The 26,326-nt window shown below is 40.4% G+C and overlaps 1 pseudogene; it reads left to right on the top strand.

Annotated features, from left to right (window-relative positions):
* The first annotated feature begins 886 nt into the window (after positions 1-886).
* On the top strand, positions 887-3,209 carry LOC147891043 (putative L-type lectin-domain containing receptor kinase S.7 pseudogene; annotated as a pseudogene).
* The last annotated feature ends 23,117 nt before the right edge of the window (positions 3,210-26,326 follow it).

Genomic DNA, 26,326 nt, shown 5'->3' on the forward strand with positions numbered 1-26,326 from the left:
TTGAAATTGAGGTTAGTGTTGAGTATTTTGTTAGTCCCCTAACCCTTTATAATTTGTCAATGGGCATCAAAGGTTAGCGGTCGCCTTGCTTTTAAAACTATTCTTTTCTTTTTATTCCAGGTCCATTCCATAGTGGTTGTGCCACCTATTTTCCCACAAAACCAATGAGCTCTTGAGAGGTCAAATGTTTGTGAGAAAAATGGCTTGGTGAAGCATTTCAGGGTTGAAAATCATATTAAAAAATTTCTCAAATTTTTATAATATTCAACACCGGGAGTTAATTTTCCCACCATGTCATCAAGGTTTTTGTCCCTTATATGGTGACACAAGAGAGAGCCGTTGAATAGAGACTATTAGGCATCTGTGAGAGATGTCTTAAGCCTTTATAAAAATTTGAAATTTGTTGTCTTGTGAATAGAAAACCCCTTTTGTGTGAATATTCAAAAGAATTTATTGGTTTAAAACTTCCCGTATGTTGATGAGTTCTTATGATTAACATAGTTGAGGTGGAGCCGTGGAGGGGCCGCAAAAAAGTCAAGCTCTCACAAAGAAGAAGGATTCAAAGTCCGGTGTTAATAATTTCAATCCTCCTCTAGTTATCTTGCCTCCAAGCTGTAACAAAGAAGAAAGATTCAAAGCCCATGTTAATAACGTGATCCTCTTGTGGTGTGCTTGTTTACTTCTAAAGCTTGGAGATAGTCTTGAAATCCTTGTCCCCTATTCTCCCTTGAGAATGAGAACGAGATCTTGTTGATATGTCTTTAAATGAGGGTGCAAGTGATGAACTTAATTCTCTTGTTTGCTTTCCTCTATTGAAGAATCTATTGCCAAGGCCTTGATGATGATCCCATAGTTTGCTTGTTTTTGTAAGGAGGGGCAGCTCAGCATGAGAGCCAGATCCGTTCTCACATCGCCTCTGTTGTACCTCGCCTTTCTCGTCTCAGCATGCCAAGCCCAAACTATTCAATTCTCCATCCCTGCTTTCAACTCTTCTATCGTTTACACCTCCGGAGATGCTACCATCACTCAAAGTGCTTCAGGCTCTTGGCTCTCTCTCACCAAAGACACAGCAACCGCCAAATTGTCTTACAGCGGCGGTAGAGCCATGTACAAAAACCCCGTGCAGATCTGCGACGCCGCCTCCAATACCACTGTTTCCTTCAACACCACGTTTGTGTTCGCCATCACATTCCCACCCGGAGTCCCTGCGGATGGACTTACGTTTGTTATTACTAAGGATCGGCTTAACAACTCGGTTCCGGATCCCTCTGTAAACGGCGGTGGAGGTTACCTCTCGCTCACGAGCAACACAACAGATGGCAATAGCAGCAACGGCTTTGTGGCCGTGGAGTTTGATACATACGTCAACGCATGGGATCCGTCGTACGCAAATCACGTCGGCATAGATGTGAATGGAGTCCGGTCCGTGAACGCATCGTTTCTCAATCTGACTGCTCAGCAGGACATCTCTGCGTGGATCGATTATGATGGCAAGGCGGAGCTGTTGCAAGTTTATGTAGCCACTTCCATTAACGAAAGCGGAAAGCCCTTGGGGCAATTGGGCAATCCAGTTCTCACGTATCATGTCAGTCTTTGTTCGGTGCTCGCTCAAGAGTCTGCTTATGTTGGGTTTACCGCTGCAACAGGAACAAGTTCTGAACTCCATTATGTGAAGTCCTGGACCTTTTCCACAAGTGGCCTATCGTCTAACAGCTCACATGAGGAGCCCAGGAAAACGTCTAAGAGCTCAAACACCGCTGTGATTGCAAGTATTACAGTGGGAATTATTGTCCCCCTCATTTTAATTGCTACCATCTTCATATGCCGTAATAAGTTGAAGTCTAAACGTAGGCGAACGAATCCAAGTGCTTCATCAGATATCAGGTCGAAGATAGAGCTTAACGGTATCGCCTTTGGACCACAGAAGTTCAATCGCAGAGAGCTCCGGATTGCTACCAAGAATTTCAGTCCTCAACAGCTGCTGGGGAAAGGAGGATTTGGAAGTGTATACAAGGCTTTACTCAATGACGGCTCGATGGTCGCAGTGAAGCGTGTCTCCAAGGACTCCAAGCAAGGGGAGAGAGAATTTATTGCCGAGGTGAACACTATCGGACGCCTGCGTCACCGTAATTTAGTGCGGCTACTAGGATGGTGCTGTGATAGAGAAGAGCTACTCCTCGTGTACGAGTACGTGCCCCAGGGAAGCCTTGATAAATTGCTCTTTGGAAAGAAGCAAGTCATCCTTTCGTGGGAGCAGAGGCACAAAATTATATGCGGTTTGGCATCAGCGTTGTGCTATCTTCACTACGATTGGGAGAAGCAAGTCATACACAGAGACGTCAAGGCAAGCAATGTGATGGTGGATGAAGAGTTTGAAGCTCGGCTTGGGGACTTCGGCCTGGCAAGACTGGCCGAGCGTAACAAGAATCCAGAGACGACAATAGTGGCAGGGACACCGGGGTATATGGCTCCGGAATACATGCAGACAGGGAAGGCGACGACTGGGTCGGACGTGTTCAGCTTTGGTGCGGTCACACTCGAGGTAGCATGTGGAAGGAGGCCGATAGACAAGAATTCTGAGGTGGTTCTTGTGGACTGGGTGTGGAATCTCCACAGAGAAGGGAGGCTGTTGGAAGCAGCCGATCCAGCGATGGAATGGCGATTCGATGAGCGTGGGATGGCTCGTCTACTGATTGTTGGGCTTGCCTGCTCGCATCCTGAGGCGACCATGCGACCAAACATGCGTCACATTCTGCAAATACTGTTGGAAGAGGCGCAGCTTCCGTCCATACCAGTCGCCAAGCCTGCTGCCTTCTATGGATCGGCAGCATTTTCTGATCCGAGTTTATTGGATGGCACTATTTCTACTTCTTCTGCAATCTCCAGTTCCGTGGACTCGCAGATCTCTGTCGCTGCTGCTTATTCTTCTTCTTCTGCCGCTGCTGCAGTCGAGAGGCCTCTGCTGCGGGAAGAAGAATGACAGCAGCTCCCCACGTATGCTAATCAGCAGGGTTTCTGTCATTTCTCCCACCCCAGCCTTGCTATCTTCATTGTCTCAGCCCAGCAGTCGCTGCTCGATTTCAGAGAGCTCCATTTCACAGCCCGATATTCTCAGAAATGAGAGAGATCTAACAGGTCAAACCCATTCGCAATTCAGAGCCATATGATTTCCAGTGTAGCTGCCACAGTCCCATATGATTTCCAATGTAGCTGCCACAGTCTCAGCGCTTCTCCTCCAGGTTGCAGACTCGAATTTGTAGAAATGCTTTGGGCTACAAGAGGGCTACAACCAGTCCTAGATGATGATTATGCTTGGTTTGCATTCCTTTCGAGGAAAGCTCCCTCAGGCAATTGATTTATGCGGGAAAAGCAATCGTTTCAGGAAAACCAGGTCTGTGAACGCCTTGGTTTCAAATTGACCTTTAAACCCAAAGGCTCGCGTGAACAAGCCCTAAATTGCTGGACTCCAGCGTCCAAGCCACTCTAGCGGCCACTTGCGAAGCTTCTCTAAGAGGCTCTTCTATCAAGAAAATGCATCATAGCCATTACATCAAGCCCCTTTCATATGGTAATTTGAGGGGTACTTGCAGCAAGTTGCTTGGCCATATTTGTATGTTTTGAGATTAATAAATCTGTTCTTTTGGTGGAGAATTGGATTCTCCTTTGTGAATTCCGCATTATAATTTTTGGCCTCCCACATCTCACGAGGAAGCCTAATTGATGGCAGCCCAGCTTGAGAAGCGATACTAATTTCCAAGCCTTTTTTTATCTCGCCCCGAATTTGCACGTGATCTCCACCTTTTTCTCACTTCCAAGTCCCTTCTTACTATTTCACTCCCTACTTTTCCTCTATCAACTATTGGTGGACTCCCAACTTACTATTTCACCCATAGGGCAGGCCATTTGAATGACAAAAATCATTCAACTTGTTTTCAAAAGTTAATTGAATTGGATACTCCTTTTGGAATTTCCAATTATAATTTTTTTCAAAGCTTGAGTTCAGTTACTTTTCATTGAGAATATTCTACAAAGCTTTTACCTTAAAGCTAAAAATAGCTTTTCTTAGTCCAATGTACTAAAAGAATCGTTTGCTTCCTCTTTGCAAAAGTGTCGCTTATTACTCCCCCATGCACTTGTGCACTCTTGGTTTGATTGGTTGGGGAAAATTTTTTTCGCTAGCACTTATGTAGACTTCATGGACGTGAAGATGCCCTAGACAAAAATAGCCATGCACATCAAGGTAAAGTTCCTAAACTTTGATATTGAAAACTATACTTACCTATATGTGGAGGGACCGAACTCGAGTCTACAATTATAGTTTACCAATTTTCGTCATCAAATAGTGTGTTTGGATCAACAATTGCATGAGCACCTTAACTTCTACCAACTTGGAGAGGTCCCTTAGCATGGATTGAAACCTACTGATGGACTCAATCGATGTCCAATTGCTACAAAAATTCTCTCGTGTTCATAGTGGAACTACTTTTGCAAATCATTTGGTATCCCTAATGTTCTTTACTCCTTTTCCCATTGGTAAATTGTACGAACACTCAAATCCCAGTTCAATGATCAAACACAAACTCTTTCTCTTTTCTGGATAACGGCCGGTAAGATCTCGAGTCATACATGTCTAAATGGACCTCTCCAAGGAAAAGTTGGTCCACAGTGCTAGTTCTACTCAAGGCATCCACACCCTTATTAGTAGAACCTTTTTTTTAACACATTTTGAAGTCAAATTTTTGTATAAGCTCAAACCTTTGGGGTTGCTTACCCCTTAGATTAGAAGCATTGTAGAAACATTTTAGGGATGAGTTATCAATGTAGACCACAAAAGTAGGTCCATATATATCTCCACTTTTTCAATGCATGTATAATAGCATACAGCTCTTTCTGACGCACTAGGCACGTATATTTTGGCTCCACTTTTTCAACACATGTAGAAAAGAATACAACATTATCTCTCCTCTTTCTCATGCATTCGTCACTTATATTGTGGCTCAGTTATTATTTTTCTCTCAATTTAATTTACCAATCTTATCATCCTCATAGGGCTTCTCCAACAACAAAATAATATTGCATCTATTTCAACCAAAAATGGTTTACTAGGATCCATTATCTATTTCAGAAGAGCTAGGTCATAGGTGTAACTTCTCATTTCAATTGCTTGAAAGAACCATCAAGTTTATCCTATGTTTAAGATGTCAAAAAGCATCCTTGCATTCCTAGATAGTCCAAAATCATTGGTAACTTTTTAAAAACGTAGAACACCTATTAAATGGAGAACATAGTAGAGGACCAACAATGCTAGTATCCATTCTTGAGAAAGAGTAGTGAACTAAGAGAAGTACTTAATGTGTAGGGATTGGATTGTTGAGGCAATGTTGAAAATGTGTGGTTCATTCTATATAAAGACTCTTTCTAGCAAAGTTAGGCAACTAAAGACTTGTCCCATTAATGGACTCAATTGATAGCACTAAAAAAGATGGTACTCATGAACATGCAAAAAAGACAATGCTTATGATAATAGGTATGAGATAGGGAGATATAACAGGGAGACATTCAATATTTTGCGCATAAAGAAATGTATATTTCCATTTAGAAAAGGTCATCAATCCAAGTCCCTCAAGCTGATGTAGATATCAAAGGGTGTCAAGTTTAAAACATACACCAAGGACTATGATTTGTTGACTGACTTTGATATATCAATCCCCATATAAACTCATTGTAACTATTAACCACATCCACCTAATGTAAGGGATTGTTAGCCTCTACTTTGGTGAAGAGAAAGAAAAAGAGGCTCAGCTATTGTTTTGCTACCCTACGTCAAAGATATTCGGAGCACCCAATGTGGAAGTTGAGATTGATGCCTATATAGTGGGAGGAGTTTTGGAAGCATTATAAGGAAGAATAATTGCCAAGAAAATGTGATATGTAGAAATTATAAGAGTGGATGTGGCATTAGGAGTATAGTACATTGTGTGCTTAGGGCCCAAGGTTGAGGTGGCAAAGCATGTCCATATGCCACCCTTCCAAGTAAGAGGACCCATACGTGTGTGATGTGCATAGTCCATGAAAATAATAATACAATATGCAAAAGGTGGTTGAGGTGGCAAGGCATTTCCATATGCCACCCCTCGACCTAGGTGGTCCCATGAAAGAATAGCATAAATTGGCTCAAGGTCGATGGGTTATATAGTATAAAATGGGTGAGAGGTAGAGGTGGCAAAGAATCTTGGACCATCTCTTCAATATGGGGTAGAGTGGTTGTGTATAGTCCAAGAGATAATATTTCTATATAGTCCAAGAGATAATAATTCAATAAGGGAAAAAGGAGGATGACTTGACAAGCATCTTTGTGCTAGCCCTCCACTTGTCCTCAAAGATGCTTGTGCATATTATAAAATTGAGAAAGAGCCATGGGGTATCTTAGACTTAAGATAAGGAGGTTTGATTTTTGAGGCAAAGTATTGTCGCATGCTATTGAGAGTAGAGATGCTTCACACTCACACTATGCATGTGGGAGGATGCATTTATTGGGAGAGGCCTTCCTCTTGGTTATTAAAAAAAGGGGGTTATTTCTTGATGGGACACCCACTTTCTTGTAGAGCCACCATGCTCAAGTATTTAGCCTCATTTCCTTTGCTTCTTCTTCCATGACGTTTATGCCATTCCCCCCTCCTCTTCCTCCTTCATTCCTAATGCTCTCTCTCCTACTCTCTCATGATGTCTATACTATTCCCCTCCATGTCTTCCTTCATTTTCGTTATCTTTGTCCCTTGATGTTCATAGTATCCCCCTTCCCCCTCCCTCCTTTCCTCCCTATTTTCTTTCACCCTTGTCACCACTCTCCTACCCCCTCCCTCCTCTCTCTTGAGGTTGTGGAGCATGAAGATGTGTTGCGCTCGTTGTCTTGTGGTGGTTTTGAGCTCCCACTATAGTTTTGGTAAGACTTCTGGGATACGAATCTCCATGGCTTTGATAATGGATTTGGAGCAGTTAGTTTTGCTGCTCTTTTGCTTCCATTCGTTTTCATGGAGTTTTTCCATCCCTTCTTTCCTTGCATTTGTGATTTGAAAATACTAAAAAGAAGAGCGCCCTTCTTAATCATCTTTTATGAAATGGACTAAGCCCTTTGTCTATTTTCACTTAGCCTGCTCCTTCTACTGCTATAACTCCCTCCCTCATCTTTCTCATAATTTCCCCCTCTCATTTTCTCTTTTCGTCGTGCTTTTACTTTTTGCCCCCTTTCCTACACCCCTTCACTTCTCTCTAAAACTTTCCCTTTCTCTCACCCTGCTCTTTCTCTCAAGGCACCCTCCCTCATGAATGAGCACCCATATTCCCCCTTTCTTTTCTCTATCATGGCACTCTATTTCTCTCCCTCACTCTTTCCCTCATCTCTCGCATGCTTCTCTCTCCCATTTCTTTCCAATATTCACACCCCTCTCTCCCATCCTTTTGATCCCTTCATTACTTCTCCCACACCTGAGAGATCTCAACAATGGAAGTGGAATGGAAGAAGGTGAGAGAGATGAAGATCCAAACGAGAGAGCCACACAAGTTTTGGTGGGTGCAAAACACCCTAATCTTTTATGTCATTCATATAGGAAAGAAAGTATTACCATGTTAATAGGTCTACAAGATGAAGGTCACAGGAGATGATGTGCCTAAGTACAAGGCCCGTTTGGTTGCTAAAGGGTTCAAGTAAGAGAAGGGTGTGGACTTTGATGAGATCTTCTCTCTCGTTTATTGAAACAACATGATCAAACACCCCTGATACATGTAAGGGATACAATGTCACACACTTGGCACCCCTTGCCAAAACCATAGAGCCCTTCTGAATTTTCCAACTTTGAAAGCCAAAGGTGGTCTAAAAACCAACATCATCTAGCTGACCTACTAAAATAAGACTCTTGGTCAACTTAGGCACATGTCTTCCATTTTTCAAAACAAATGTAGACCCATTTGTAAAAGAAAATGTTATGTCATCTGCTCCCACTATGTCACACGCGTAGTTATTTCCAAGATGCACACAACCTATCTTTCCACTTTCATAAGTGGAGAACCATTCCCTATGGGGAGTAACATGGAATGAAGCACCAGAATCCAAATTTATTCCTTGGAATATGCATCATCTGACGTGGTAAGCAAGTCTACAGGTAGACTAGACATGAAGAGAATGTCATTGTCACTATCATCAATGTTGCCTACATTAATCTCCTCAATCTTCACTTTTCCTTTGTCCTCCCTGGGACCCTCTTCCTTCTTATTCGCACCCCAATTTGCATTATTTTTCTTATCCTTTTGCTCTCTTTTCAGCTTGTAGTAATCCCTTTTCATGTGGCCCTTCTTTCCACAATGATAACACTCAATGTTCCATGCCTTGGATTTGTTACGAGACTTGCCTCTTTCTTGGGACTTCCCGATGAGCTGTGATTTGCCCCTTTGCATATTTAAGGCTACATCCTACTTGTTGCCATCTACAGACTTGCGTCTAATCTCCTCAGTCAACAAGCTATTCACAACATCATCAAACTTCAGTACTCCACTAGGTGCAAAGTTACTGACAATTGTACGGAAGGTATCCCATGAGAATGGCAATGAATATAAGAGGAATATTGCCTTAGTCTCTGCATCAAATTTCATCTTCTGAGCTAAAGCTGGCTAAAAGTAATATTGAATTCATTCAAGTGAGAAGAAATGGAGACCCCTTCCTTCATCTATAGCTCAAACAATCTCTTCATGATGTAAACTTTATTCTCCTTTATTAGAGGCAGTTTGCTTCTCATAAGTGGCACATCATTTCTTCCACAAATCTTTCGTAGTCTGCTAATTTACTACTGTCAAACAAACTGAGTCTGCAAGATGAAGTCTAACAGTAGACTTTGCTAATGCATCCAACTTATTCCAATCATCCTCAGACATATCTACAGGCTTAGCTTCAATCCCTGCCGAGAGTTTAATCTACTTGTTTTGAATAGGCACATCCCTTATCTGTTCTTTCCACAAAGAAAAGTTTGACCCATCAAACTTTTTAATGCTGAAAAACTCCTTTTCAGACATGGAACAGTATGCCATGATGCAAATGAAGCAAAATCTTAAATGCTAGTGCCTGTAAGAAAGAATCACACCAAATACTAGGTGCACCCAAATATGTATGCCACCATGGAGGGTAATATCACAAAAAATGCAACGTTAAGCATCAAAATTTATCTGACTCATGTGCATATACTATGCATCTATATGAGCAAATCAGCCCCAAAAGAAAATGCCAACTGCAATGGCAAAACAATGGCAATCCCAATGCCAATAAATGCAAAAATGCCTCAAGCATAAATGTTGTCCATGAGCATATGCATCAACAAAATCTCATCCAAGAGATCATAGCACAACCTGTGCATCCACTGGAATATGTCAAAGTTGTCCCTCAACATAAAATAGCATATGTGTGCTAAACATCCATCAATAAAGCTCCCACAAGGCAATCTGGGCCTATCATCACATCCAAAAAGGATCGCAATGCATCCAAAAAGGATTGCGATGCATCCAAAAAGGATCGCAATGCATCCAAAGGGCATGTAAAGCATCCATTGCAACCCAATGCAAACCACGAATGAGTGCACATGGCTCAGACTGCAACTAGAGTGATATGCATAAGGTATATCCAAAAAATCACGGCCCCACAGCAATGATTGCTAGTGAAAATAGAACATAATATGACTCAAAACATGGGCATCACTGCATAATTGGACTCAATAAGATAATCTACAATTATCTCTCTTCTGCTAGAACTCCCAAATCCCAACCGATGAATGGGAAACGGGGAGTCAACCCTTGCAATTGACCTATAATCAAAAAATCAAAGGTTTGAACCTTTGAATGGATTTTTGACAGAGAAACAGACAATTCGGCATCCCAAACAGATGGAACTTCTCCAAATCTCCACGGAATCACGTAAGAGCTAACAAGTAGGGGTTTTTGGGCCTTCGGAATGCAATGGAACAGATGGTTTTGGAAACTATGGTCCCAATCATTGGGTCCAACACACAAACCAAAAAACATTTTTGCAAACAGACCTATTTGTAAACACTACCAAAGTGTAAATGATGAGAAACACAGAAGTTTTAAGACCTTTTGAGTCCATCGAAACTCACAGATCTACGAATGTTTGCTTCAAACTCGAGTTCCAACACACTAGCAGAAGAACGTTGAAGCATAGACAATGATTCAAAAATCCACCAAAATGATGCCAAATTTAAGAATAAAGGGTTTTTTAAACTCTGAAGTGTAAAGGACACTAAAAGCAGGCAATGGTTGCCTCTACAGGTCATTTCGGACTCTCAATTGTGTCAAAAGGAACAAGGAAATCATCAAAAACCATCTTTTTTGCTCCAAAACCACTCAGAGAAATTTCAAAAGGTTTCTGCAAGGTCTTTGCACGCCAGGGTGCAGGTAAAATCACACAACAGAGCTTCTTCTTCCTCTCTTAGAGTTGCAGCAATAGACCTCGAGCTCCAGGCTCACACCCAGGCTCACAACTACAACACCCGCGCTCTGATACCAGTTGAGAGATCTCAACAACGGAAGCAAAACAAAAGAACGTGAGAGAGAGGGAGAGCCAGAAGAGAGAGCCACACAAGTTTTGGTGGGTGTAGAGCACCCTAATCTTCTATGTCATTCATATATATATGTGTTTGAGTATTGTACATAACCGAGGTTAAGGCATAGTGGCCATTGGCCTTTAACCCCCACAATACCATGACCCTCTTCTCCCCTCACTACAATCTCTAGTTCCCCTTTTGTCACTCACTCTCTCACAATTCACTCTTCTCTTCATTTTGTTCTATTCCCTCATCTCTCTCCTCACCCCCCACAATCACGGTCCTCTTCTCCCTTATTCCCCTCACTATCTCCAACATTCCACGCCTTCCTCCACCTTGTTGCTTACGATCACACTTGTAGCTTCCACACTACATACAGTGCACACAGTTACTAAACAAGGGGACAACGCACATGGTTACTAAACAGGTGGGCAGTTCTATTCAATAGGATCCTTCAATATGCTTGATTGTTTGTTTTGTCATCATGAAGTTCATACTTTGACTACAGTGGTTTTTGGTAGCAAAAAATGAATTCTCACTAGGCTAAGAGCACACTATTTCTCTCTCTCTTACGTTTGCTCACACAAATATAATCTAGAGAGAATTATCGGTCATCATGCCACTTATGTAGCAAGTTCAAGGTGTGGGTGAAGTTCTAGTGCATCATTTTCACACAAAAGATGTTTCTTATAGTGCAACTTCTAGCACTAGCGGTACAATTCCTTTGGACAAATTGGTAGAACTCAAAGTGCACCTAGCTCAAGAGGGATATATCCATCAGCAAATTTTTTAGACTAGAGTAGTTCCCTAAGTTGGCGATAATGTGTTACTAAGACGATTCTTGATCGTTGTCCATTAGCAAATATTTCAGGCTAGAGTAATTACCTAAGTTGGCGATAATGTGTTACTAAGACGATTCACTTGCATGTTCAAATTTTACAACTCTCGATAAGCTCCCCTAGCCTCTCTGAAATCACACCCACTAGCTCATTCCTATCCAACACAATGTCTATAAGCAACGTATAGTTCAAGAGTGACACGGATGTCTCCCATAAATGACATATCCTAATGCATGGTGAACATCTACTGCTATAGCTCATTGTAATTTGCAGCCCACATCCCAATTTTTTTACCATAGCTTGCTTAAAGCAACACTCTATAGCCACATAACCGACATACAATAGACATTGAAGCCAATTTCCGACCTAAAAATTGGCAGGTTCAACCAGGGGTTTGCCTTACTCCTTCAATCATTTTGTTTGTGGAGATCAGCCAATTGCTATAGGAGTAGCTTGGTTTGTTGTATCACTAATTTAGTTCCAAATGGTGTTCATAGCAGCCCTGATATTACAAACATTGACTACTGTAGTAGAGGATCTTTGGCTTGGATCTTTGGCTTACTGCATGTGCGGTTGTGGTTGTCCATAAGGAGCATGTTACTTCATAAGATCAAGAGTTAAATTTTTCATTTTTGGATTTCAAATCATCATATTGCATTTCATGTGGATTTACGAGTTGAACAATTTTCAACTTTGATTTGTAAGATTAGATGCTTTAATTTGGGCATTGATGGGCCCCTAATCTTTGGTAGAGGGGCAATCACTCTCTTTTTCTCATTCCTTTCTCTCTCTCTTTCTCCTTTCTCATGGCAGACATTCTAATACTTTTTGGATGCATGGGCAAATACCCACGATAATATCTAGTTGCTTTCAAACACCGATGCGTGTGTCTAAATTTCCTCATGAGGGATCGGTGGCTCTTGGTGTTTCCTACATTCTTGGATGGTTTTGCAAAGATTTGGTATGAGTAGCAATTAGTTTGACAAAGCTGGCCACATTTGACTATAGTAATGGTTGAGTATTTTAGCAAGGATAAGGAGCCCTAGAATGTGCACCTGCTGACAACAAGGTTGAGGTAGGAAGAAGGGGAGACGGCATACCGATATGTGGATCGGGCGGTCGGGCTCCTAGATTGCCTATTGCTATGCAACTAGATAATGAGGGATTCATTACTAGAATGACTCAACATGTGTTGAGCCATATGGTTTTTAGTGCAGCGGTTGAGTTGAGTGGAAGGGCTCAAAGACCATTGAGCATGTAAAGGCAATTACAGCTAAGTTTGGTAGAGTGTCTAATGATCATGTTATTATTCCTCCTTCTCCCTTTGCATCGAATGTCAAAGTGGCTCATGATGGATCTACCTTGATAGATTCTCTTTCTCCCCAATCTCATCCGCCTCCTCCTCTATATTATACAGCTCACACTCTAATTGTTGTTCCTTCACTTTCTGATCATGAGAAGAATGTTGATGAGCTTCTCATTGAATTATGGGTTTGAAAAGTAAGCCTATAGATGCTCAATAAGATAAGTATGAGGTGGTTCATCACGGTTGTAATAAAAAAGGGCACTATCACTTAGTATGCTCGAATCCTCCTCTAGTGGTTGTAATAAAAAAGGGCACTATCACTTAGTATGCTTGAATCCTCCTCTAGTGCAAGTTTTGGATAGATTTGACACTCAGATAGAAGAGTTTGATGTTGAAGAGATAATGTCTATTAAGGAGCCCTCCCTCTATGCAACGAGATGCATCTTTCAACTGGTGGGTGTACATTGATGATGTCTATGATAAATCAGTGCCACACAAGAGTAAGGTTGTATATACACTAATATCCCCTCAAGCGCTCTTTCTCCTCCTTTGGAAAGCATAGATGTATAAACACTAAAAGAGTTGTTTGATGATGAAAGTGTTGATGAGCTAGAAGTATTGAAAGCTGATGCTAGTAATTGTGATGAGCTTGAGACTTTGACAATGATACTTCCCATCCTCCAAATGATGCCTTGAGTCTCATGGGCCTAGAACAAGTGCCTTATGAAGATGAGAGTCTGCTACCTGAGGCATTAGTAGTGTTTATGAAAGATACCATGCAAGACATTAAAGAAGAAGTGTATGTGTGTGCCTCTGAATGGTATGATACTTTGCATAGGTCTTCATGTGATTAAGATTGGGGTAAGATTACGGGCCTATGTAGAGTATCATACTGATTGTATATCATTTTCATGGTGGGACATTCATATCTTCTTGTTTCTCATCATACGTCATGCATGAGTGTTAGAAAATATGGACCAGTGTGCTTCTAACCTATGTGTATCTCTGATGGATATCATACTTTGCATATGCCTTAGTCATACTTGCATTCATGCCTGTGAAAATTATCATACCAATAGGATACCATGTGCACTATTGGGCAAGCATATTTCCTTGTTTCTTACCACATATCATGCATGATTGTTAAAAAATATGCATTAGTGTGCTTGTAGCCTATGTTTGTGTCTCCAATGGATATGATACTTTGCACAATCTTGAATCTTCTTCACATAAGGACTGTGCAAAGTATCATACCCATCGGATATTATTTTCATAGTGGGGCATATGTATATGGTATAAGCATGCAGATTCAAATTTTCTTGACAATTATGCTCAATGTGTTGTCGAAAATGAAACAATATGCATGTCACATGATTCAAATGATGTCCCATCCTTATGAAACTTTGTGAGTATAAGGGCCTTACTTAAGGCCTAACTCCCATGCATTGGCTATGAAATAACCCAACAAACCCACCTTCAGATGGTAAGACCCAAAATGCAAAAGAAATAGGCAACCTCCACTTCCACTACAATATTGCAAGAAGATACCCTTAGTGTGCACACATGTCGTGCCATAGCAATCCTCTTTTTTAGTTTGTATTGAGACAATTACTAAGGCACCCCCTTGGTTCCTAACTAGATTCCTTGTATGACCCAGGAGCCTAAAGTTTAGGCTCTCCCACAATAGATTACAAAATACAATCATTTTAGGGGTACTATCTATTACGCTTTAGAAAGAGAGCTAAAGAGGAATGTGACATGGATGCAATATGTCACAAAGAAACACAAAGGATCTATTGTTCACAAAGAGAATACAAGTCACATATATGTCTCATACACTCATTTACATGACCTTAAATAGGCAAATGGAAGAGTCCACTTATCCTTCACTAAGCACTCTACCTCCAAGTGTCTCACATGCAAAGAGGTGATTACAATGTGTTGCCACATAGCACTCACATGTGTCTCAAGCCTAGCATATGACTAGAACCTAAGGCACCCACTCAAATGTACTTGCCACATATAATCACCACATAGAATCGCTAAGTATGGATGCTATGATCGTCCGTCTCTCTTGAACAAGCATCCATACCACGAAGGATGCGCTTGACCAAGGAAACTCTAAGACTCATTAAGAACTTGTTTAATAACAAAGAAGGTAAAATCACATAGTTTACAATACACTTTTAGAATTAGTGAGGGTGGCTTCATGGTTGGAGGAGGTATCCTAATGATGCTCTCATCCCACTGCTTCTTGTGGCACTCCTTAATTATATGTCCAGGCCTCTTGCAGTAGTAGCAGATACATGGCTTTTCCACAAAGAGAGCATGCTCATGTGGACATTTACTTTCTTCATATTTTGAAGAGGTTATATCTTTCTCCTTTTCCTTGCCATTCTCCTTTATTGAAGCACTTCATGTCTTCTCTAAGATGAGAGCAGTAGCAACATCACTAAGAGTTATGGTAGATTGATTTATTAAGGTAGACACACATGCTTCATAAGCCTTAAGCATGGTGGCGAGAAAAACAAACACGGCTTCCTAATCACTTGAGGATTATGGTAATTCAATCAATTTAAAAGAGTTCCCCTAATCTCTAGAAGTCCCATATTTGAAGCTCTCATATAAGAATGTATACCATATTCCTTGGATGAGTAGGAAAAAGATATTGGAAACCTCATACTTGAAGCCATTATAATCGATCATAATGAATCTCTAATACATCATCAGATATGGGAAGGCAAAGGAGGGATTTTCAAAATATTCCCAATTCTCCAAACCTAAGTACTTTTAAGGAAATGTGGTCTCTACTGAACTCCTTCCTAATATGAATTAGGGAGAAGTTGTAACTCTCATGTACATCTTGAAATTTTCAATTTTTCTCTTTAATAACTATAAAAAGCATAATTTTAATCCTACCATTGCATAGATCTTGAAAGTTTGAACATTTTTCCTTTTACAGCTCCTCAATCTGAGATAAGGAGCAAAAGTTATGACCCCTTCTGCGTAGGCTCTCCAAGGGTATTTCGCTGGCGGAATAGGGTTGGGGCAAGCTCTTCAAACCATATTCCTCTGGCAAAATACACTTAGAGGGTCTATTAAAAAGGTACTAGATATTTTTCTTAGGTCATCCTGAGGAACTATAAAGAGGATATTTACCCCATATTTGCTCAAAATTTCATGATCCAACCAATGGTGAAAGGAAAAGAAAGGATTTTTGAAAGTCATAAAATAAGTCACCACTTGGACATTATATATGTATATTATATAAAGGTATATTTATATCTATATCTATTTATCAATATTTCATATTTACTTACATATTCATTGAAATAATTTGGAATTTTTTGCTCCCTAAAAATGACTTGAGCCTATATATTTTGACCCTTCCCACCTTTTGTCCGCTCGTCGCTCGGGGGTTTTTGCTCAGAAAATGGAAACCCCCCCATGAAATTGCACTGATAGTTTGGGCAGATCCACCTAGTGTAGACCATGGGAACAATGTCACGATTCCTTTACACTCTGTGATAGTCTTTTGTGAGAGTAGAGGTTTGTGGAATCATGTGCTAGTCCAATGAGTAGTCTAGTAATTAAGTGTCTCCTGAATTGGATAGGCAATTGGTGCCCATCGTCTGGGCGAGCATGGGTGTGTGAAAAAAGGAGGACAGCCTTTGGGCTCTAATCAACATCCTAATAGGTGTTTTGAATTTTGGGCTTCCACTGAGAACAATGAAGTAAGGGTTCAATAAAGATCTATGGCATGAGCATGGATGAGGGAGATTCAATACAAGAATATATCACCAAGATGAATGTGTGAGGGATCAATTAGCAACAGTTGGATGGCCAAAAATCAAGGTCATGCTTTACCTTGAACCTTGACTTCCTTGTTGCTCTAAAATGTAGCCAATGGTGATGCACAACATTCCCCCTTTGATTTCGTCCTCCTTGTTGCCTTGATGGACAACCAGTGATGAGTACCCAATGGCTTCCTTTTATAAGAGGTGGGATCCCCCCCAAAATGGTTGAGCAAGAGTCCTAGATAAATAGATGCAGCCAACCACACCCCCTCATCTATAAAACTGACATGAGGGGCACTCTTTTTTAGAGAGAGAGAGAGAGAGGGGGGGCAGAGAGAGGGAGGGAGGGAGGGAGGGAGGGAGGCAAGGAGGGAGAGAGAGAGAGGGAGAGAGAGGGAGAGAGAGAGGGAGAGAGATGGGGAGAGAGAGAGAGAGAGAGAGAGAAAGAGAAGTCGATATAGAGTGTGTGTATATATATCTATGTATTATATATATATATAGAGAGAGAGAGAGAGAGAGACAGAGACAGAGAGAGAGGGACAGAGAGACAGACAGACAGAATGACAGACAGACAAAGAGAGAGAGAGAGAGAGAGAGAGAGAAGAGACAAAGAGTGTCTATGTGTCTGTGGGCATGGAGAGAGTGAAAGAGAGAGAGAGAGAGAGAGAGAGAGAGAGAGAGAGAGAGAGAGAGAGAGAGTGGCTATGTGTCTGTGGGCATGGAGAGAGTGAAAAAGATGAACCTTTGAATGGATTTTTGACAGAGAAATAGACGATTCAACGTCTCAGAGAGACAGGAATTCTCCAAATCTCCACGGAATCATGCAAGAGTTGATAGGTAGGGGTTTATGGGCCTCCGAAATGCACTAGAACATACGGTTTTGGAAATGGTGATCCCAATCATTGGGTCCAATACATGGATTGTAGAACGTTTTTGCAAACCGATCTATTTGTAAACTCCACCGTAGTGTAAATGATGAGCAACACAAAAGTTTTAGGACCTCTTGAGTCCACTGGAACTAATAGATCTACGAATGGTTACTTCAAACTTGAGTTCCAACACACTGGCGGAAAATTGTTGAAGCAAAGACGGTGAGTCAGAAATCCAACAAAATGATCCCAAATTCAAGAATGAAGGGGTTTTTTGAACTCTCAAAGTGCAATGGACACCAAAGGCAAGTAATGGTTGCTCTATAGGTCATTCTGGACTCTCAATCATCAAAAGGAACATGGAAATCATCAAAAAACGTCTTCTGCTCCAAAACCACCTACAGGCTTGCAAAAAGCCACTCAAAGACTTCCAAAAACCACTCAAAGAATTCCAAAAGCCACTTGCAAGCTTCTATAAGGTTCCAATACCTCCTAGGTAGCTCAAACAAGCACCCAAAGGCTTGCTCTGTCCTCCCATAGAGCTGCAACAACAAACTCCATGTCTAGGCACACATACACACGGGCTTAGCTAGACCACCCACAAGCATCAGATAGACTACCTGAGCTCTAATACTAGTTGAGAGTGCTCTCAATGGAAGCAAAACGGAAGAGGGTGAGAGAGAGAGAGAGAGATCCAGAAGAGAGCCACACAAGTTTTGGTGGGTGCAGAATACCCTAATCTTCTATGTCATCATATATATATGTATTTGAGTATTGTACATAACTGGGGTTAAGGCATAGTGGCCTTTAACCCTTGGTTGTGCCTAAGAAAAATGGAAAACTCCAAGTTTGCATGGACTATAGGAAACTGATGAATGCCAAGCTAGTTTCCTGATCTGTTTCCTATACCCTTTACTAATGCATGGCAGGACATGAGATATACTCATTTATGGATAGTTAGAGTGGGTATAACTAGGTTATAGTGGCTCCAAAGATCAACCAAAGATTGGTTTCTTTATAGAATGGGGTGCTTACGCAACCAAAGTTATGCCTTTTGGATTGAGAAATGCCCTTGAAACTTACTGAGATTACCTTACTGAGTTCATTGCCATTTATTTAGATGATTTCTGTGTCTACTCCTCAGATATAGATAATCTTGGATACTTGGAGAAAGTCTTTTGAGGTGTAGACAAGTGGGTATCTCCTTGAAAATAACTAAAAGTGTGTTGTGTGTCTAGGTTGGCATACTACTAGGCCATGCTATTTCCAAGGATGGCACCAAAATTGAGCCAGGTAAAATTAAGGCCATACAACAAATGCCTAAGCCTCAGAACTTAACTGAATTGTGTTCTTTTGTGGGGTTTATCAGTTTCTATCGTAGATTCATCAAAGATTTTTCTAGAATTTTAGTGCCCTTGTATGAATTGACAAAGAAAGATGCTAAGTTTGAATGGAATGTTGAGTTGACTGTAGTTTTCAATGATTTGAAGAACCGAGCTATGGCTACACCGATTCTCAAACAATCCAAGTGGAAGATTATCTTCCATGTACATGTGGATGCTTCTGTTTATGCTTTAGGCATTATTTCACTCAGTTGAATGGTCGATTGGACTATTTAGCCTATTGTGCTAGTAGATTGCTAATGCCTACCAAGTCAAACTATAGCACTATTGAGCGAGAAGCTTCAAGAATGGTATTTAGTGTGCAAAAAGTAAGGCACTATTTACTCCGTAACCATTTTATGTTCTATGTGCATCATCAAGCCTTCCTTTATCTTATTAATAAGGCTGTCATTCGAGGATGGCTTATTTGTTGGATGCTTCTACTACAAGAATTCAAGTTTAAAATTATTTATAAGCCAAACAAAAGTCATGTAGGATCTGATTGTTTGTCCATGTTACCAGCACTTGAAGAAATCCAAGGAGTTCATATGGAATTGCCAAATGTTGAATTATTTGCAATAGATTACTGTGAGAATGAATATGTAGACTTGATGGATTACTTATCTAAAGGCACTTTTCCAAAAACCATGCCTCGAGACAAACACAGGAAACTAGCTCTTTGATTTTCTTATTACAAGTCAGTTGCAAGGGTTGACTCCCTGTTTCCCATTCATCGGTTGGGATTTTGGAGTTCCAACAGAAGAGAGATATTTGCAGATTTTCTTGTTGAGTCCAGATATGCAGTAACATTCATGTTTTGAGGCATCTCATGGTTTATTTTATAGCGTCGTTCATTGCTATGAGACTGTGATTTTGGGAATACCTTATGTAGATCACTCTGGTTGTAGTTTGAGCTATGTGTGCTCATTCATGGTTTGCATTGGGTGGTAGTGGATGCTTTGAAGGCCATTTGGATGCATTGTGGTCCTTGTTGGATGTACGGATAATAGGCCCAGATTGCCTTGTGGGATGCTATTTTGATGGACGCTTTGCACATGGAAGCTATTTTATGCTGAGGGACAGCTTTGACACATTGCATTTGATGCACTGATAGTGCTATGCTCTCTTGGATGAGATATTGTTGATGCATTAGCCCATGGAGGATGTTTATGCTTGAGGCATTTGGCATTTGGATTGCCATTGCAGTTGGCATTTTCTTTTGGGCTAGATTTGCTCATATTGATGCAAAGCATATGCACATGAGTCAGTTGCATTTTCATGCTTTGAGCCTTTGAGGTTCGGTGATATCTCGGTGATATTACCTTCCATTGTGGCATACATATTTGGGTGCACAAGGTATTTGGAGTGATTCTTCCCTATAGGCACTAGCATTTGGGATTTTTCTTTATTTGCCTCATGGCATCCTCTTCCATGTCTGAAAAAGAGTTTTTCAACATTAAAAAGTTTGATGGAACAAACTTTTCTTTGTGGAAAGAACAGATAAGGGATGTGCTTATTCAAAAGAAGCAGATTAAACCCTTGGAAGGGATTGCAGCTAAACATATAACTATGTCTAAGGATGATTGGAATGAGTTGGATGCATTAGCAAAGTCTACAGCTAGACTTCATCTTGCAAAGTTAGTTTATCTCACAGTAGTAAATGAGCAAACTATGGAAGATATGTGGAAGAAATTATGTGCCACTTATGAGAAGGAAACTACCTCTAATAAAGTTTACCTCATGAAGAGGTTGTTTGAGCTGTAGATGAAGGAAGGGGTCTCCATTGCTGCTCACTTGAATATTATTTTCAGCCAGCTTCAAGCTCAGAAGTTGAATTTTGATGTAGAGACTAAGGCAATATACCACTTGTGATCATTGCCATCCTCATGGGATACCTTCTGTACAACTATCTCATCAGTAACTCTGCACCTGGTGGAGTACTAAAGTTTGATAATGTTGTGGGTAGCTTGTTAGCCGAGGAGATTAGATGAAATTCTATGGATGGCAACAACTAGTATACAACCTTAAATGTGCAAATGGGAAAATCATAGTTCAGGGGGAAATCGCAAGAAAGAGGTAAGTCTTGTAGAAAATCCAAGGCACGAAACATTTAGTGTTACCATTGTGGCAAGAAGGGCCACATGAAAAGGGATTACTACAAGATGAAAAGAGAGCAAAAGGATAAGAAAAATAATGCAAATTGCGGTGGAAATAAGAAGGAAGAGAGTTCAAGGGAGGACAAAGGAAAAGTAAAGATCGAGGAGATCAATGCAGTCAATGATAATAGTGACAATGACATTCTCTTCATGTCTAGTCTACCTGCAGAGTTGCTTACCACTTCAGATGATGCATATTCCTAGGATAAGATTTTGGATTCTGGTGCTTCATTCCATGTTACTCCCCATAGGGAATGGCTCTCCACTTATGACAGTGGAAAGACAGGTTGTGTGCATCTTGGAAATAACTATGCATGTGACATAGTGGGAGCAGGTGACATAAAGTTATCTTTTGCAAATGGGCCTACTTTTGTTTTGAAAAATGTGAGGCATGTGCCTAAGCTGACCAAAAGTCTCATTTCAATGGGTTAGCTAGATGATGATGGTTTTCAAACCACCTTTGGCTTTCAGAGTGGGAAAATTCAAAAGGGCGCTATGGTTTTGGTAAGAGGTGCCAAGTGTGGGACATTGTATCCCTTACATGTATCACGGGTGTCTGATCATGTTGTTGCAATACCTAAGTAGCCAAGTACTTCTTTGTGGCATTGCCAATTGGGGCACATGAGCCAGAATGGAATGAAACTCTTATGCCGTTTGGGTTATGTACCACATTTGAGTTTTTTTTATTTTGAATTTTGTGAGCACTGTCTCTATGGGAAGCAAACTAAATCAGCCCATAAAATAAGGGGAAAGAAAGAGCTTAAAAGGCTTCATTTGGTGCATTCAAACGTATGTGGTCCCATGCCTGCACGGCCATTAGGTGGGGCTGAATACTATGTGACATTCATTGATGATGAACTAGGTAAGTCTGGGCTTATGCTATAGCTTGAAAGAGCGATGTGTTTTAGGTAATTCATGAATGGTTGGCTTTGGTTGAAAATCAGTCAGGTAGAATGCTTAAATGCCTACGGACTGACAATGATGGAGAGTAGATATCTCTCTCATGACTTTTAGCATTTATGTGATACACATGGGATCAAGAGGGAGCTCACGTCCCCTCATACTCCAGAGAAAAATCTAGTTGCAGAAAAGATGAACCGTGCCATTTAGGAAAGGTTGCAATGTATTTTTTCCAATGCAAGTCTTTCTGGTGGTTTTTGGGATGAGGCAATGAAGATTGCAGTGCATCTTATCAATAGATCACCTAGTATGAGTTTGGATGGTGGTATTCATGAAGAGGCATGGAGTGCCAAGAAGACCTCTTACTCTCATTTGCATATATTTGGGTGTTAGGCATATGCACATGTGCCAAAAGAGCTTTGGAAGAAGCTAGATCCTAAGTCTAGGAAATGCATTTTTCTGGGTTATCGTGAAAGTGGAGAGAGGGGCTATCATCTCTAGAATCCAGAATCAAAGAAGACCATATGAAGCCATGATGTGGTCTTCAATGAGAAGAAGATGCATAAGACACCCATGAGGGATGTGGAAATGAGGAGAATCACTTTCTAGGATGTGAATCCACCTGCATATGTTGATAGACAACAAGTTGTCCAAGCACTGAATGTGCAAAAAATGGTGCAACCAGGTACTCCCACAGGTGCACAATCAAGGGCAGATGATGGATAATCTATTGTTGAAAATGATGAGCCAAATGTGGCTGATATGCATGTGGGACAGCAAGCAGAAATGCCCTTGAGAAGATCAACGAGAATGTCTAGAGTGCTTGATAGATTTGTGTTCCAGTGGCATATTATGTTATGTTTACTGATTGTGGGGAGCCTTCTTGCTACAGAGAGGCTATGATGTGCAAGGATCAATGCAAGTAACATTGCATAGTGATTCCATGAGTGCTATTCAACTAGCATGGAATCCCGTTTTTCATGCAAAGACCAAACACATTGACGTCAGTACCATTTCATCAGGGAGGTACTTGAGGTCAAGCGGATAGAGCTTGTCAAGGTTCATATAGATGATAACCCTACAGATATGCTGACGAAGCATCTACCTAGACAGCGGTTTGAGTATTGTCATGTATTGATGGGCATTGGATAGTATGTATTGGTTGTTGTCCCTTAAAGGCACATTGGCCTTTAAGTGGGAGGTTTTGGGGGTTAAAGGCCACTGTGCTTTAACCCCAGTTATGTACAATACTCAAATACATATATATGGATGACATAGAAGATTAGGGTGTTCTACACCCACCAAAACTTGTGTAGCTCTCTTCTGGCTCTCTCTCTCTCTCTCTCTCACCCTCTCCCGTTCCACTTCCATTGAGAGCATTCTCACTACGATCAATGGCATATATGAACCCAACACATAAGAGTTGGTACAACTCGACTTTGACTTGTTTGGCATAATTAGAATTCATTATGTACCTTTGTTGCCGTATTGGTTTAGCATCAGGCACTAAATGGATCTTGTGTTGACACAACTTAAGAGGAGCTCCCCTTAAATCTATATAACTCCATGCAAACACATCCTTGTGTCTAACAAATAAATCTCTTATCATTCTGAGTTGCACGGAAGAAAGATTGGTGCTCGCCACTAACATAGCAAGATGATCTTGTGTTCCAAGGTTCAATTCTTATGTGGGCTCTGGAATCAACTATTTAGTACCGAGTTGAGTGATAGTCACTGGTATCTCAACAATTTCCCTTTCTCCTTCAATGTCTTCAATCAAATTGCTCAGAAAAGATCCTTATGCTTAGCAATCTACTCCAGTTGAACGATTTTCAATCCCTGAGAAGGAGAAGGATCCATGAATGTGTTTTGTATCATTTCTATCCTAGCTCCTCATCAAAGAGTAAACCCTTTCTCCTACTCTACCAATCTTGTTTCTTTGTCTCACTCCATATATAAGGATTTGAAGTCCTCTAAAATGGTTTGAAGTCATGCCTTCTTCAAGGATTTGAAGTCCTCTAAAAAGAATTTGAAGTCATGTGTTTATCAAGGATTTGAAGTCCTCTAAAAGAATTTAAACTCTTGTCTTCTTCAAGGATTTTAAGTCTTATGAAAGGATTTGAATTTCCCTGGTAAGAATTTCTAGTCCCCTATCTTCAAGGATTTAAGTTCCTTGATAAGGATTTCTAGTCCTCTGTCTTCAAGGATATGTAGCCTTCAATATTCAGGTATTTCAAGTCCCTTGTCTTCAAAGATTTTAAGGCCTTTTTAGGTGTTTGAGGTCCCCTAATAAAAAATCACAATCCCCTAATAAGGATTTTTAGTCCCTTAATAAGAATGTCCAGTCCCCAATCTTCTAGGATTTCCAATCCCCTGTCTTGAAGGATTTTAAGTCCCTTATCTCAAAGATTTCAAGTCCTCTTCAAGGATTTAAAGTCCCTTAAGAAGGATTTTAAGTCCCCTAATAAGGATATCCATCTCTTTGATGAGGATTCCTAGTCCAAGGATTTTTGGTCCTCTTCAGGGATTTGGAAAGCCCATGATAAAGAATTACGATCTCCAGTACCCTATCTTGAAGGACTTGTAGTTCCCTATGTTCAAGGGTTTCTAGTCCAATTCAAGGATTTTCAGGCCCTTGATAAGGATTCGAAGTCCTCAAATAAGGATTTCTGTTCCCTTGACTTCAAGGGTCTCAAGTGTGCTTCAAATATTTTAAGTCTTTTGGTAAGTTCCCTAGTAAGTCTTTTGGTTAAGTCCCCTGGTATGGATTTCCCATACCTAGTATTTAAGGGTTTCAAGTTTGCCTCAAGGATTTGAAGTCCCTTGATAAGGATTTAAAGCCCTTGGTAAGGAATAAGGATTTCTAGTCCTTTGTCTTCAAGGGTTTTAAGTTTGCTTCAAGGATTTGAAGTCCCTTCATAAGGATTTGAAACCTTGTTATAAAGGGATAAGGATTTCTAGTCCTATGTCTTATTTCCAATCCCTTGTCTTTGATGGTTTCAAGTCACTTCAAGGATTTAAATCCCCGTGATAAGGATTTGAAGCCCCTTAATAAGGATTTTTAGTCCCCTGATAAGGATTTTTAGTCCCCTGATAAGGATTTCTAGTCCCCTAGAAGAATCTATGAATCTATTCTAGATTCATCATATCAAGGAATACCCCATTAGATGCAAACCCTAGATTTTTCCCTCCTTCATCAACATCATCTTTATTTCCCTCTACCAAGGCAAGTTTGACAATAAGAATTTCTAGTCCAAGGATTCCAAAATTCCCTAGGAGGGGTTTGAAGCCCTTTGACTACATGGATTTGTCATAGATTTAATGATAAGGATTTGAAGTCCTCTAAAAGGACTGGGAGCTCTCTCGCTAGAATTTAAAGTTATTGTCAAAGATTTGCAGTTCCATGACAGGGATTTCTAGCCCTCTATAGGATTGCATGGATGTGTTCTATTTGATCATACCATACCTCCCTCTTAAGCAATGGCTTGTTTTGTTTCTTCTTCTCTTCATAACATAGCATGGGATAATGCCTTCTAAGCTCCTTCTAAGGGAATGAGGTTGGGTGAATTTTCTCAATGGTGAATACTTCAATCAAGTTCAATCTCTTAGAATGTTCAAAAAACTAGTAAGAAGTCTTAAGCCATTGATTGACTTTGAATGGACTAGATTTGAAAGTTAAAGGGTCACCAATGCCATTATTATAATAATTAAAAGAAATAGGGTGTCATATGTCTTGTGGATTTGATGCATCACAATCCATCACACCATAGTAAAACTTGGTCCAAGTTTGATTATTTTACATGTGAATATTTGCCCAACTGTTGTCGCCTAATTCCTCCATTAATTTTCTAACCTATACTTCTCATCTACCTATTCTAAAGGCCCTTAATTTCAACAAATTATTCATACACATAACAAAATCTAATTGAGAAGGCCTTTAATTTTAAATGGGAAGTTCAATTAATTCTTAGGTGACAAGGTGATAGCCCAATTAATCTAATTATTTCAAAAACAATTCATGCAAAGAAGGGATTTGAACTCAAGACATTATTTACCCAATTGTAGGGTCTTTCTACTAGGCTACATGAGATGTTGTTAAGAATTTATTAGCAGTACATCATTAGAGGGAGTGCTATAGTGAAGGATCAAAACCCCTTGTCGAGTTTCCTCTTGTAATTTTTTTAAAATTAATTAAGTTTTGTGTTTCAAATTGCCACATAAATTAATAGTCCAACTCCCTTTAAAAAATCGTTTGCATTCTGTTTTACATCCAAAAGCACTTGCTTTACCACTATACTAGGAGGCAGTGCCTACATGCACCTGTTCACTCTTGTATAAAAGGGTTTAAATTGTTACCCTTATAAATAAGAGGAGAGAGACCTCTTACAACACAAATATCCTCATAAATAAGGGTTTTTAATTCTTACCCTCATAAATAAGAGGGAGGGGCCCTTACTTTACAATAGGACGTCCCTC

This window comes from Dipteris shenzhenensis, chromosome 18 (assembly GCF_047967505.1).
Source record: "Dipteris shenzhenensis isolate YYH24624 ecotype China chromosome 18, Dip_SZ_1.0, whole genome shotgun sequence".
Classification (NCBI taxonomy): domain Eukaryota; kingdom Viridiplantae; phylum Streptophyta; class Polypodiopsida; order Gleicheniales; family Dipteridaceae; genus Dipteris; species Dipteris shenzhenensis.